The sequence below is a fragment of the Elephantulus edwardii genome, unplaced genomic scaffold (genome assembly GCF_000299155.1).
Source record: "Elephantulus edwardii isolate Elephantulus edwardi_28Jun2011 unplaced genomic scaffold, EleEdw1.0 scaffold00006, whole genome shotgun sequence".
NCBI lineage: Eukaryota > Metazoa > Chordata > Mammalia > Macroscelidea > Macroscelididae > Elephantulus > Elephantulus edwardii.
This window is the reverse complement of record NW_006399756.1, coordinates 24,620,410-24,635,505: the sequence shown is the minus strand read 5'-3', so window position 1 is coordinate 24,635,505 and position 15,096 is coordinate 24,620,410.

Sequence of the window (15,096 nt, the reverse complement as noted above, 5' to 3'; positions counted from 1 at the left end):
AATGTTACTTATTCAGCTATTGTTTTTGGATGAAATTTTTCAAATGTCAGTTTCTCTCTTTAGCTAGCGCCATTTAACTGTCCCCCCAGGGGGCAGAGTGTCACTCCAGACAATAAATATTCTGTACATTTCATAATTTTATAAGTACCATGTGAAACATGGTTTGTACAGAAATTGGTGGTAAAGTTTGATGACCCTTTGCTCTGTCTATAAGTCAGAATTGATGGCAATGGGTTTTTGTTTTGTACGTATTTCCTTTTATCACATTAAACACAGACCTAGTTATAATAACCTGTATATGTGCTTAGTAAGAATAACCAAATTGGTTTTAAAAATTGTGGCAAGAATGCTAATTGTTCACCAAAACGTGAGTCCTCCCTTTTTTTGTCATGGACATACAACTAGTCTACATTTTATGTTTCAGTTTGGCAAGGTCAAAAGAAATTAAAATAGGATAGTGTATTAATAGGACTTCAAAACAGCTGAAAACAAAAGAGCCCAGGGTAAGGTTTCTACCACAGCCATGAGAATTAAAGGTAAATTAGAAAATCCCATTTCTAAGTCATGAACAAAGAATATTCCAACAAGATATAATAGAAATAATGAATGACAATAGAAGGCAATCAGGCAAATTTATACAACTAAATATAGTACAGGAAGGAAGTGATGGGGACAGGAGCCAGATCTAAGTGGCTGTGTATGACATGTCAAACTATAGAAAATGATCAGGCATAAAAAACCCTGCAGCCGAAGAGTGGTAGGTAAACAAAAGCCCTCTAAGAAACAATATCATAAAAGAGCCATTAATCATAATCCACGGTACTTTTGCCCACTTTTCTCAATTTTCAACTCGTTCTCTTGCTCTTCTAGCTAACGGTTAATCATGCTGCATTTAGTATAGCTTCCTTGCAGCCTTTTTTGCAGTTTTGAAACCAGGAGAGATCATTGGTGCTTAATACAGTAACAACTCCCAGGAACTAGAGTTAAAAATTGTGTGTCTCGCTCTTCAACTCTGACAAAAATGGTCACATCCTCATAAAATGAAGAAGACTTGGCTCTTATTTTCTTCCAGGAAGTAGAATGTGCCAGTTAGTGGACCCCAGTTCTGATCCAGTGTGAAATACTCAAGAGTTTTGAACTAATTGAGTTTATTCCAATGCAGGTCATTATCTCTTTCAGTTCTATTACTGCAGATCACATTCAGCCATATAACTACTGAAAGTATCAGTCTCTCTCCTGGTGTCAGTTAGCGTTTGGGCTTCAAAAGCTGTGGTGATACAATAGTTAGAAGGCTCAGCTGGTAACCAAAAGGTCAGCAGATTAACTCACCAGTGGTTACAGGGGAACAAGAATGTGGCAATGAAGCTTATAGCCTGAAAAAGCCTATACGGAAGTTCTAAATTGTTCAGGATGGCTGTGAATTAGAATCAACTCCACAATCTATAACAAAAACAGTCGTCTTCTTCATTGTGTGATCTAACAATTACCTGTAGAAATTGAGACTAAACTAATAAGAAGGTATGGGGGTGGTAAATGGTAATATCTTCTTCATAGTGCAGTATAAAGTGTGAGATTGAATTGAATAGAATCAGGCAGCCTGAAGTTAAATGCCTAGGTGCTTGTTGTGTGTCTACTGAGAACTGAGCCTCTGATTCCTTCCAAGAAAATGAGGCTATATCTGCATATTCGGGTTACTATACCGATTAAATGAGGCAATAGAAGCAGAAGGAACTATGTTTTAAATATTATTATGGACTTCATAATATTACAGCTTCCTATATGCCTAAGTGGACATCTTATTAATTTTTGTATCTCCATTTAGCTTCATGCATGTAGAGATTTTTATAAAAAAATATTATTGAATAAAAAAAACAGCCCTCTAGAGTTAGCTAGGTTTAAAATAGCTTGAGGAGGAAATTTTGAATTCAATAAGATATTCATTGAGCTCTGCTGGTCTCCACTTTCTCTGACCTTTCAATTCTCCTTTCACTGTCTTCCTTTCTATCATATTGAATCCTAATATAAACTCTTACTTTCTTTTCCCATATTAAATTTAATTAAGGAATGAAATAACTATTTGCCAGCATTCAAATTCTATTTCTCCTTATTCTAGGAAGATTTAGGATACAAGTGTCGGAAAATCCTTAAATTGTCCTAAGGTTATGGAAATGAATATAGTAATTAACACATTAGGGCAAGATTCTGGCCTGCCAACTACATGAGTTAGTTATATGTGTAAGAGCCTGTCTTTTCTGCCCATGACTATATTAACTTGATCATTAGGCCAGTTGAATTTATGGAAGGGATAATTTCTGGTGGATTTTGGTCTACCTGTATCTTCATTCATACCATACAGTCAAAAATTAAGAAGAAGTAGCAAATATTATTTCCATCATTATCTTTTCTTCAGGCACATGGAAAGAGATGAGTTAGATACCTTCATCTGAATTAATCCCGGTTTTAAGACAAGTCTTGGGTTGCTATGCTGAAAGATTCTATGGACAAAATATTGAAAGATAGAGGAAGCATCAACAAAAGATGGAAGGAATACACAATCACTGTACTAAAAAAGATTTGGTCAACTCCGAACAATTTCAGGAAATAGCATATGATCAGGAACGAATCCTAATGAGAGACCAAGTTTCAGCTGTGCTTGACTTCGCTAATGGAGACCTGGTAAAAAACGAAGACCCAAAAATTGATGAAATACCAATTAATATGTTCCAACAAATAGATGCACCTATGAACATGCTAGCCTATACCAAAAATTTGGTAGACCTGGCAAACTGACTGAGAGAGATCTTCAAGTTTTCCATTTTTTAAAACAAGATCATGTGACAGAATGGAGAAATTATCAAACAATATAAAATGCAAGTGAAATCTTACTGAAGATTATTAAAAAATGGTTGGAACAGTACCTCAACCAAGAATTGCCAGAAATTCAAGCTGGATTCAGAAAATGCCACGAAACAAGGAATACCATTGAGGATGTCACATCTATTTTGGCTGAAAGCAGAGAAGACCAGAAAGATCTTTATTTGTGTTTTATTGACTCCACAAGGCATTTGGCTGTGTGGATCTTAACAAATTATGGATAACATTGAGGAAAAATAGGAATCTTAAAACTCTTAATTGTGCTCATACAAAAACCAAGAAACAGTTGCCAGATCTGAACCAGGGAAGGCTGCATGATTTAAAATCAGAAGAGGTATGTATCAGGGTTGTAACCTTTCTTCATTTCTATTAAATCTGTATGTTGAACAAATAATTCAAGAAATTAGACTATATGCAGAAGTATGTGGCATCTTGATTAGAGGAAAATTCATCAACAATCTGTGTTATACAGATGACCAAACCTTATTTGCAGAAAGTGAAGAGGATTTAAAGAACTTACTGCAGAAGATCTAAGACTATATGTAGCCTTTAATAAGTATTATACAACAACATTACGAAAACTGCTCACCACTGGACCAGTTATCAATGGGAAAAAAGATTAAAGTTGTCAATGATTTAATTTTACTTGGATCACAATCAACATCCATGTGGAAACAGTCAAGAAATCAAGTTACGTTGCATTGGGAAGTATCAAGGATCTCTTTAAAGTACTAAAGGACAATGGTATTGGTTTAAAGACTAAATTGTGCCTGATTCAATCCTCTGTATTTTCAATTGTTCTTATGCATCTTATAGTTGGACAATAAATAAGGAAGACTGAAGGATTGATGTCTTTGAATTGTAGTGTTGGGAAGAATATTGTTTCACTCTGCACAAATTGTATCTTTATGAATAAAGAGAACAAAACATAACAGATAAAACTTATTCTTGTGAAGTTTCATGAGTAAAATTTTCCTTTTACAAAACATTTTTACTAATTTACAAAATTTGAATAGTTTTTAAGAACAAATTATTTCAAATTCCCTCCCTCCCATCAAATTGTACAACCCTATGATTAATCCTCCCTCCCCCCTGCACATCCTCATCCCTCTGCTTCCTCTCCCACCCCTCTTGGATCCTTATACTCATTCTACAACAATTTTTTTGTTTATTTTTTATTCTTAAATTTAATGAAAGTTTACAGAGTTTGGGTTTCCATTTATTTATCATTGTACTTTTCTCCCTGCCCAATGTGCCCCCTCCCCCACCCCACAGTTCGCTCCTCTCTTTGAAAAGTAAAAGAAAAATTCTTTCATTGTTTTACAATCCCTCCTCCCCAAGTCCACTCCCCTATGCAGCCTTCGTTCTGTACTCCTGTCATGACAATAATACCCAATCATATATCCCTTTTAAACAGTTCTCTCCCTCATCTGTTTCAATGCAGTACATGTAATTTATCCCATCTTTCTCAGTCTCCCTCCAGCCCTGAAGTCAGTCCCGTTTTACAACGGTGGGACAATGCAATATTTGTCCTTTTGTGACTGTGGGACTGAGTTTGTTCACTCAACATAATTCTCTCCAGTCCCTCCCAAGTTAGGTAATAATTCACAAAATCATTGCTCCTGTGTGCTGCATAGTATTCTAATGTGTGACTGTACCATAATTTCTCAATCTATTCATTTCTGATTGGACATTTTTTAATGTTTGCTTTTATGACATTCTTGCAAATTTTCTGCAGGTAATTACAGGAACAATGATTTTAAAAGAGATGGAAAATGAATAAGAATATTATTAATCTTTTTGTACCTTGTATGACAGGTTAGCTATATAGATAGATTTAGAAACTCAGAGCCAATTGGGACATTAAATACTATTTTATCATGGACCTACTAGGAGACAAGAAATTGAACCTCCATTGAAATAGATTATAGAGGAATTAAGAGATTTATCAGAAGATTAGCTGTGAAAGGAGTGGACACAAAGTGGAGGTGTTAAGTCTGACTTCTCCATGCTTCATAAAGGGGAATTTTCCCCATCAATAGATAGCACTAGTACCATCCAAATAACTACATAGTCAGATAGGCCACCCTACATGCTCCTCCGCCTATTTTTACCAGTTATTTGATTTGATATCTATTGTAAGACTCTACAGGCTTTACTCACAGTTGTGGGGTTTATTAAGGAAATAGGCTGGAGTGGGGGTAGGCAAAGAATATCAATATAAGTCCGGGTTTAGTCCAACAGACTCAAGCCAGATTAAAAGCAAGACGCAATTGCTCAGTTAGTGAAAGTCCAGGTTCAGTTCAGCAGCACAAATAAAGAAGCCTCTGGTTTCCTCAATCATTCAGCAAACTTTATCTCAGAGCAGTTACAAGTCAGCTGTTCCTTTAATCATCCAGCAAGCAGAACCTTTAACTGTGGCCTTTATCTCCAGAGTTCCTCTGGTTACAGTTTGCCACAGTCTCATCATAACGGTGCCATAGATTCTTCACAATTTCTCCACCAGTGTGATTGCCTTTTTTCCACAGTGTGAAAGTGTTCTTATGTTGGTCCCACAGCTGTTGATGATTTGCAAGACCAGGTGTCATTGGTTAGATTAGCTGGAGATCATGATCCCATGAGGGCTAACACAGTGGCTAGAAAAGCCAATTTTCAGTGATTCTGACACCCCAATATTATAATAGCTTAGTATTGCAGAAAGAATTGAGCCATCAAATTTAGGAAAGACTGGAATCAATGTTATAATAATACTGAACATTAAATAAGTATTATTATTATTGGCCAGCAAGAGTCTAACAATTTTATATCTTTTAACTTACATAATATTTACAACAGTCTTCTTTCAGGTACCTTGATAATTTAGATTATAAGAAGAGTTATTATATCTCAAGTGTGTGTGTCAGGAATTTAATTAATATGGAAGGCCTACTGGCAACTCTAGGATCAGAAATCATTCAGGTACCAACGTAAAAAATCTCTGGGAATAACTCAGCTGACCAAATGATAGAGTTTTGACACACACTAGGTTTTGGCCCAAAGTGACTTGGTAGTACAAAGGTTAAACATTTGTGTGTTGATTAAGAGGTTAATTGTTTGAACTTACCTTGTGACTCTGGAGGGAAAAGACATGAAAATTTGATTATAGACCAGAATATGCCATGAGGCTCTTCTACTGTGTTATTATGAATTGAAAATTGACTTGATACCATCTTCAAACACACGTTCTTATCCACCCTTATTGCCAAGCAGTTTGGGATGTTCGTAGAAAGATGGAGAAAAATTTGTAAGGTAGATAGATCCTGTTGATGACTATGGAATTGGAAATCTAACTTAACATTTTTAACTTAATATCTGAATCAATCTTGAATCACTCCTGACTTTACATTCTAGTTAAATGCTTAAACATTCAGTTCGCCAGAGTACTTATGGCCTCAGAAGGATGCTCATTACTGCTTAAAGAATTTCAGGCTTCAGAGAGCAGATAAAGGAAATACTTTGTAGGCTAAGGCCTTTCTTAGTTTTTATATTAGAATTGTGCCACAAAGACCCATCAGGAGAATATATCTGGTCTACTTCCAACCTCTGTGTATTTCCACCATAGCATTCCCGGATCCATGCACGGTTGAACGGATGGGTGAACACACCTACTTCAATGCAATTTAACAAGCACTTATTGAACCATCATGCTGACTGATAGTGTCTCAAGAAAGGCTGATCATTTGGGCATTGAAGGCAAAAAACAGATCTAGAAGTAGTGAGAGCGTCCCTAGGGGAAGAGAGCAGGGATTTTCAGAGACAATAGTGATTGTGTAAATTCTCCAAATCAAGAGCAATTCTGCACAGGAAGTCAGAAATCGGCCAGGTCAAGTCATTCTAGACACTAGAATGAAACAGATGATTTCATTCCATTGCTTCCATGAGGTTGAAGTACTATTAGGTATTGTGCCATGTAGCTGCCGCTCTCTGAACACTTTCCCTCAGAGTTAAAATATTATATTTAAGCTCCCTGATCAATATGATCTCTCCCAACACTAACTGCCTATGATTTATAATTTTAATGCCGAAAGAAGCATTTCCTGGAATGTTCTGTATGATTTTTTTAAAAATTAAGTTATATTGTAAATGTACTTGTGGTAACGCAATTTAAAGGAACTCTATCCCCCCAAAAGCACAAAATGAAGAATTCTTTTCTATAATGTGTCCATTATTCAGGATTTGTGTAAATCTAGATATGCACAGATCGAATTTGCCTAAACAGCCTCTGCAGTGCCCTATTTCCCGCAAACCAAGCCTCTCCAAGATTCTCTTCTGCGTGGCCCTGCAGAGCCTGGAGGACACTGTTAGCTGCAGGTGTTAACAGCACCACCTTCACCAGCTGGAGTTCAGATAACCTATAGAAATTCATTATGCTGGGACTCTCCAGATGGATTCAGAACCAACACAAAAGGGAGTCAACGTTCAAACTGACCCTGCAGATGGAATGATCTGAGTGATATTTTTCAAACACAATGAGACTGGACATTGGCACAGACAGAAATGAAGGCAGCCGAGATCACATCCATTCCTGCTTTCTGGGAACATGGTCAGTATATTCAGATTAACAAAAGATATACACAAAGGCTGCACTAATTTTAGAGTCAAAACTATGGAATTTCAAAGTTAATTGAACTCCCTCCCTCTTTCCCAAAAAGAAGGATAATCTGTATTTCTTGAGAATATTCATAACGAAACTTATTCTAGAAAATGAATCTACAAATGAATATGCATGAGTAGAAACACGTACACGCTCACACAAAAATACAAATGCATTTGTTATGAAAGATTCCAACTTTTTCTTGTAGCAACCATTTGCATGACCTCAACAATAACTTTGAACATATCTGAGATTGTGAGGCTGGGGCAGGACCTGGCAAGGTTTTGATCTGTTGTTTGTAGTGTTACTATGAGTTGAAATTGACTCCAGAGCACCCAACAATAATGATGTCATTTGAAGACTGTATTGTTTTTATGTGTCATTGAGTCACCTGTGACTCATAGCGACCCTATGTACAACAGCCCTAAAACCTGCTCCATCCCTTGCCAATTTTATTGTCTGCCACACCCATACCCATTACCTCAGAGTTTGAGTCAATCCATCTCATCGAGGGTCTTCCTCTCCTGTGCTGTCTTTTCACCCTCCCAAACATGATGTCCCTCTCCAAGAACTGATCCTACCTTGCAATATGTCCAAAGTATGTCAGACAAAGCTTCAGAATCCTTGCCTCCAAGGAGTGGCCTGGCTTCACCCTCTCCAGGAAGAACTTGTTTGTTCTCCTGGCAGTCCATGATATATTCAATACTCTTCTCCAGCACCACAGCTCAAAGGCCTCAACTCTCCTTCTATCATCCCTAGTCATTGTCCAGCTCTCTGATGCATAGCAAAATAGCATAGCAAATAGTAATTGCAAAGACCATGGCCTGTATCAGGTGCACCTTAGTCTCCAGACTGACATCGTTGCTCTTCAATACTTTGGGGAGTTCTCTTACAGCAGACTTTCCCAATGCAATTTATTTTTTTCGTTTCCTGGTTGCTGGTACCAAGAGTATTGATTGTATATGTAAGGCTTTTTCCTTCAAAGATCAGATTAAAAAAGGGATTTGTGTGCATGCAATTTTTCAAAAGAATGTTCCCTATAAAGCAAGCCCAGGAATCTCTACGAGGCACAGATGGTAAAGTACTTTATTACTAGCTATAATATTGACAGTTCAAATCTATCCAGAGATGCCCAAAGTGATAGGTTTGGCAGTTTGCTTTTGAAAGGTCACATAGCCTTGAATACTGTATGGAGCAGTTACACTCTACACAATGAGTAGGAATACATTCAATACAACCATCAACAACAAAACGTGCATATGAAGAACACTGATTTGCAAAGAGGGGTGGAACAGTGAGGATGTGGGTTCAAACTGGCTCCTCAGGGAGCTCTGAAGTGTAAATTGCATCTTAGAGTTTCTGGGGCTTTAAGGCAAGTGTGTTGGGCCTTAGTATGTTACATTGGTCAGTGTCTAAGAGACACGAGGGATATACAGGGAAGGTTGAAAATTGGACACAGTGAACTGCACCAACTTCATCAGCTACAGTAGTTGATTAGGGGGGGAAGTTCTAATGAACTCTATTAATTTAAATTTTAACCATTTCTATGCCGATCTGGATGCTTTTTATTTCTTTCTCTTGAGGTATTGCCCTAGCAAGCACTTTCAATACAATATTGAAAAAAAGTGGCGACAGTGGGCATCCTTGTCCGGTCCCTGTTTGAAAGGCAAATGTTTTTTAGTCTTTCTCCAGAGAGAATGATGCTGGCTCTTGGTTTTGTATATATACTTTTCATGATGTTGAGGAAATTTCTTTCTATTCCAATTTTGCTGAGTGTCTTTGTCAGAAAGTTGTTGGATTTTGTCAAATGCCTTTTCTGTATCAATTGCTAAGACCATACGGTTCTTGTTATTTACTTTGTTAATATAGTGAATTACACTGATTATTTTTCTTATGTTGAACCATCCCTGCATACCTGTTATGAATCCCACTTGGTCAGGGTGAATTTTTTTTTTTTTAACGTGCTTTTTGATTCTATTGGCTAGAATTTTGTTAAGGATTTTTGCATCTATATTCATCAGAGATATTGGTCTGTAGTTTTCTTTCTTGGTAGTATCTTTGCCTGGTTTGGGTATTAGGGTTATGCTGTTTCTTCTTTTTCAATTTTTTGAAATAATTTAAGTAGAATGGGTGCTAAGTCCTCTCTGAATGTTTGATAGAATTCAGCTGTGAAGCCATCTGGTCCAGGAATTTTCTTATGGGAAAGTATTTTTATGATCTGTTCAGTTTCTTCTCTTGGGATGAGTCTGTTCAAGTGATATCTGCCCTTGTCAGTCTGGGCAGGGGATACGTTTCAAGGAATTTGTCCATTTTTTCTAGGTTTTCAAATTTATCAGAGCATTGCTTTTCGTATTATCCAGAGATGAATATGGTTATGAAAATTTAAAAACGCAAGGAAGACCAATGTTTGTTTTAATGTTGGCCTAGCATAAAACTATTGACTTAAAATATCTTTTTTGGAAAAAAATATCCTTTCCTAAAAACCAAATTAATGGCAATGCTAAGCGCTCTTTGACTATGCCCCCAAGCATAAATTTCCTTAATATCTTCGCTTAAATGTTTAATTATCCACAGTGGGAATATATATTAATCTATATTCTGGATGACAGCAAAAACAGCTATTTTACACACACTTGCAGTATGTCCTTCTGTTTTTATTTCCTATTAGTGCATGCTCAGGAAAAGTAAATATGTTAATAGTAACAGCAAAGACAGCAAGTCCATTATCTTAGACAAAATAATTTAGATCAAGAAAAGTGAGAGTGGGTTAGGAAGAAATATATTACACTCTAAAAGCCAACACAAGTAATTTTTATTTTATTATTGTGTTATTGTGTGATGTCATTGCACTGTTATTTCTATCACCATTCCATATGCCTACCAAAAATGGAAAGATATCGCCTGATGTTTTTATTTCTTGTTAAATGCTCTTGGTGGTATAATGTGTTGTTTATCAGACTGTTAACTGAAAGACTGGCACTGAATCCAATAACAATTCTCCTCCTGTAAAGATTAACAGCTGAGGAAAACTGTTGGACACTTGTTAGAAACTGCTATCAACATCAGTGAGTTTGGTTTGACTATTATTTAGGACTGTCTCCAAACGGATGGGGTATATGTGATCTCAAAAGTCAAACCCATTGCTATTGACTCAGAACCAACTCATAGCTGACCCTCCAGCATGTTTTCAGAGGCTGTAAATCACACACAAGGAGCTTGCCTATATTTCTCCTGAAGAGCAGCTGGTGTATTCAAACTGCTTGCCTTTGGATTGGCAGCGCTAGAACACTAGAACCATTGTTGGTTTGCCGTCTAAATACTCGTGACTCATAGCGACCCTATGGTTTCTTCATTTGGGAAATGCACATCCTCAAGTTCAAAAATCTCATATTCAGTGTCAGTTTGTGAGCTGATCCTTAATTAGGTTTCTGAGGCTGTAAATCGCATGGAAGGAGATTGTGTGTCTCCCCCACAGAGAGCTATTGGTGGATTCCAGCCACTGAGATGCAGTCTCTGGGTTAGTGGTGCAGCTCCCTATGGACTGAGCTACCTCAAAGACAAAACCAAACCAACCCCCGAAAACCCATGAAACAAAAACCTAAACCCAACAAACAAAAAAGCTAACAAAACGCTCCAGCTCATTGTCACGGAGTTTGAATTGACTCATAGCTGTCCCTCCTCTGGGTTTCCAAAGCTGTATATTGTACAGGAGGAGATTGTACAGCCTTCTCCCTCAAAGCCACCACTGGCTTTGAACTTTCAGAGAGAAACAACCTTTGGATCAGCAACACAACTCCCCGTGAACTACAATGCCAAGGTTCCTGTGGACTGCGTCACCCGAGCTTTCAAATTTAGAGGCCTTCAAGTCCATGACGACTTGTGCTAATTGCTGCCACTGGCCAAGTTACATGTCAAAATTTACAGTCTAGGTTGGGAAGGCAAGTTGGTAATTAGTGTCACGTTATAAGTAGTTAGCAGGTGTAACTTTAAGATTGTTCCAATTTGTATTAGAATTTTGTAAATAAACTAGTGGAAAAAAGTCAGCTTGGGGAGGGGGAAGGGAGGGAGAGGGGGTAAAGTGTGCAACAGTGAATGAACGAAAATTTTCTGTAAACTTTTGTTAAAATGACAATTAAAATTAAAAAAAAATAAGATGTGCTGTGAAGAACTGATGCCTTTGAACGGTGGTATTGGAGAAGAGTACGGAATCTCTCCCAGACTGAAAAACAAGGAGCACATCTGTTTTGGAGAATGTACAGACAGGGTGCTTCTTGGAGGCAAGGATGGTGAAACTTCATCCCACATAATGTGAGAGTGTTGTCTGGAGAGTCCAGTGCTAGGAAAAAGACGGAGAAGGCGCAGGGATCATCGGAAGTGAAGATCTCAACAAGATGGTTTGACCCAACGACTGTGGGCTTGAACATAGTAGAGAATGTGAGGATAACACAGGTTCAGAACTGCTGCTCATAGGCTTGTATGAGTCATAGTCCATGTGGCACTTATCCACAACGAGTCTGGAGGAGGAGATGCTGTTCTTTTTAGACCACCAGAGCACACTTTATGAAAAAGTGACATTTAAATGAAACTCTTGAAGTGGCATTAGATTCCTTGTCTTATATGTTCTGTGTTACCACGTATCCTTGGGTCAATTACTACTGATAGGAGCCCCATGTACGTCTGAGTTAAACTGGGCTTCATAGAGTTTTAATTCATTCTTTTTAACTAGTAGTAGGCTATATGCTCTTTCTTCTAGGACGCATCTGTTGTTATAGCCTCATTCCCCAAAAATGTACATATCTAGGTGACCTTAATCCTCCAACTTTGTGGTAACAATAGAGATTTCAAAGATTCAAATTTTATTTTTGGTATCCCAAATACCCCAAAGAAAACAGTGTTATGTTTGTCTTTAAAACAGGTTTGGGTTTTTTTCCCTGTGTAAGAGATTATAAACCCTTATATTAAAATATTTAGAAATTATACAGAATAAATAAAAGATGAACCATGACATTTAGTTATAACTATTGTTAATATTTTGATAATTTATGGATGAATTGATTTCCAGGATTTGAAAAGCAGAAAATGGCTTATATGACTATGGAAGTGCTGGAAGTGGCCTGGGACATAATGATTCACTCTGCATTTGCTTTAGCACCTCTTTACCTTCAAATAATAGCCTCCAAACTTTCACTTGCACATTCCAGCCCAGCTGATTTGTTGTTGTTGTTGTTGTTGTTATGTGCCGTTGAGGCGCTTGCAACTCACAGCGACCCTATGTACAAGTGCCCTAAACCCCGCTCTAACTTGTGCCAACTTCACTGTCTCTGACATACTCACTCCCACCACCCCAATCACAGAATCGCTCCATCCCAGCTGATGTTGTTGTTGTTGTTATGTGCCATCGAGTAGTTTGCGACTCATAGCGACCCTATGTACAACAGCCCCAAACCCTGCTCTATCCTGTGCCAATCTCACTGCCTCCTACACACCTATCCCGATTACCCCAGTCACTGAATCAATCCACCTCAGAGGGTCTTCCCCTCCTGTGCTGTCCCTCCACTCTGCCCAGCATGATGTCCCTCTCTAAAGACCTGTCTCTCCTTACAACATGTCCAAAGTATGTCAGGCCCAGAATCCTTGCCTCCAAAAAGCAGCCTGGTTTAACCCTCTCTAGGATGAATCTATTTGTTTTCTTGGCAGTCCATGGTACATTCAATACTCTTCTCCTGCACCACAGCTCAAAGGCGTCAATTCTCCTTCTATCCTCCCTAGTCATTGTCCAACTTTCTGATGCATAACAAGTGATTGCAAAAACCATGGCCTGTATCAGGTGCACCTTAGTCTCCAGAGAGACACTGTTGCTCTTGAGTACTTTAGAGAGGTCCCTAACTGCAGACTTTCCCATCGCAATACATTTTTTTATTTCCTGGCTACTGGTGCCAAGAGTGTTGACCATGGAGCCGAGCAAACTGAAGCTACGAACAATCTCAATCTCTTCACCATCCATCCTGATGCTACCGATTGGTCCAGTGGTGAGAAATTTTGTCTTCTTGACAGGGAGCTCAAAAACAACGGCAGAAGCTTCAACGATTTGAAGATGCTTGGTATAGTTTAAAAATGCTTCTCTATATTCAGCCTAAATCTTCCAGCTTTCAGTTGCCACATATTTTCTGGTTCTGGGTAACCCTGGAATCAATTTTATTTGCTTCTCCATGTGAGGCTTTTGTGACACTTCTGTCCCCTCTCCTGTCTCTTGATCCAGCTACTACCTACTGTTTCTGCGGTAAAGCTCCCCGGAAGGAGGTGTTCCCAAACACATTTGCAGCAATGATACTGTGGAGGAAATTTTCAGTACTTTCTAAATTGTTCTAGGATATAACAATAAATAACCACTGTGCACAGATAAATCAGAAGGCTATTGTATTTAGAGAAAATGTAATGAACTTATAACTAATAACTGTCATAGAGTATGAATACCAATATTGTTATTAGGTGAGCAAGCTTTCATTACCTACCTTCTTCTGTCCTCTTCTGCCTTCCCTCCCAAATCCTTGAACAAACTTGACAATATCGCCTGGGGTTTTTAATCCAACAACTAACATGAGATAATTATATATGCCAGCTTTCAGATGTCAAAAGAGAGGATGATTTATAACAGATCACTGCAATTTCAACAGTTGGCATTGGTATGAATTCCTGTCATTTTAAAAGGCATATGTTGTAATGCAATAGCTTGAAGCTTTTCAGATCCCTGACTGCAGCTCCCTGTTATCTCCGTGGCCACTAAGAGTATAGGAACTCCTGAACAAGAGAGACTGGAGGCTTCTGGTGCTAATGTCCTCTGAATAATCCAACTTGTTGTTGTTATTAAGTGCTGTCGAGTCACAGGCAATTCATAGCTACCCTATGAAGGAGAGTCCTTGACGTTTGGGTGTCTCTCATCCTTTCTCCAGGTTCATAGCATTTCTGGAGGCAAGCTATTATGGAAGAGGATGCCACTTCTGCTTCTAAGATTGTTTTAATTGGGGAGCTCCACCCCACTCTCTGTCTGCATTGGGTAACCAACCATTAACACATTTGACACATCAGTGTCACAGTGTTCAGCCTCACAGCAATCACAAGTTACCGATGTATGGCAAGTGGACACACCAGGGCTCTACGACCTAGAGGAATGTTTGAACAAAAACAATGAAAGATATTAATATAAGGTATAATGAATAATATAATAATATAAGATGTAATGAATAATCCAAGAGGGGAGAAAAATAGTGGGAAGATAAATTTAGGATGCATAAAGTGGAGAGGTGGGGGCAAAGGGAGGGGACAGAGAGAATTCACAATTGGTTCTGTCCTTCTTCAGTGGATAATTCTCCTTTGATTCTCCCAAATATCCTATACAGGACTCAAACCCAAACACCTGTACTAACACATACGAAGATAGGCATTAGTGAGATTAATGGTAATTGGCCATTGTTTGTTGTTATGTGCCGTCGAGTCGTTTCCGACTCATAGCGACCCTATGCACAACAGCCCTAAACCCTGCTCTATCCTGTGCCAACCGCACCGCCTCTGGCACACCCATCCCGATTACC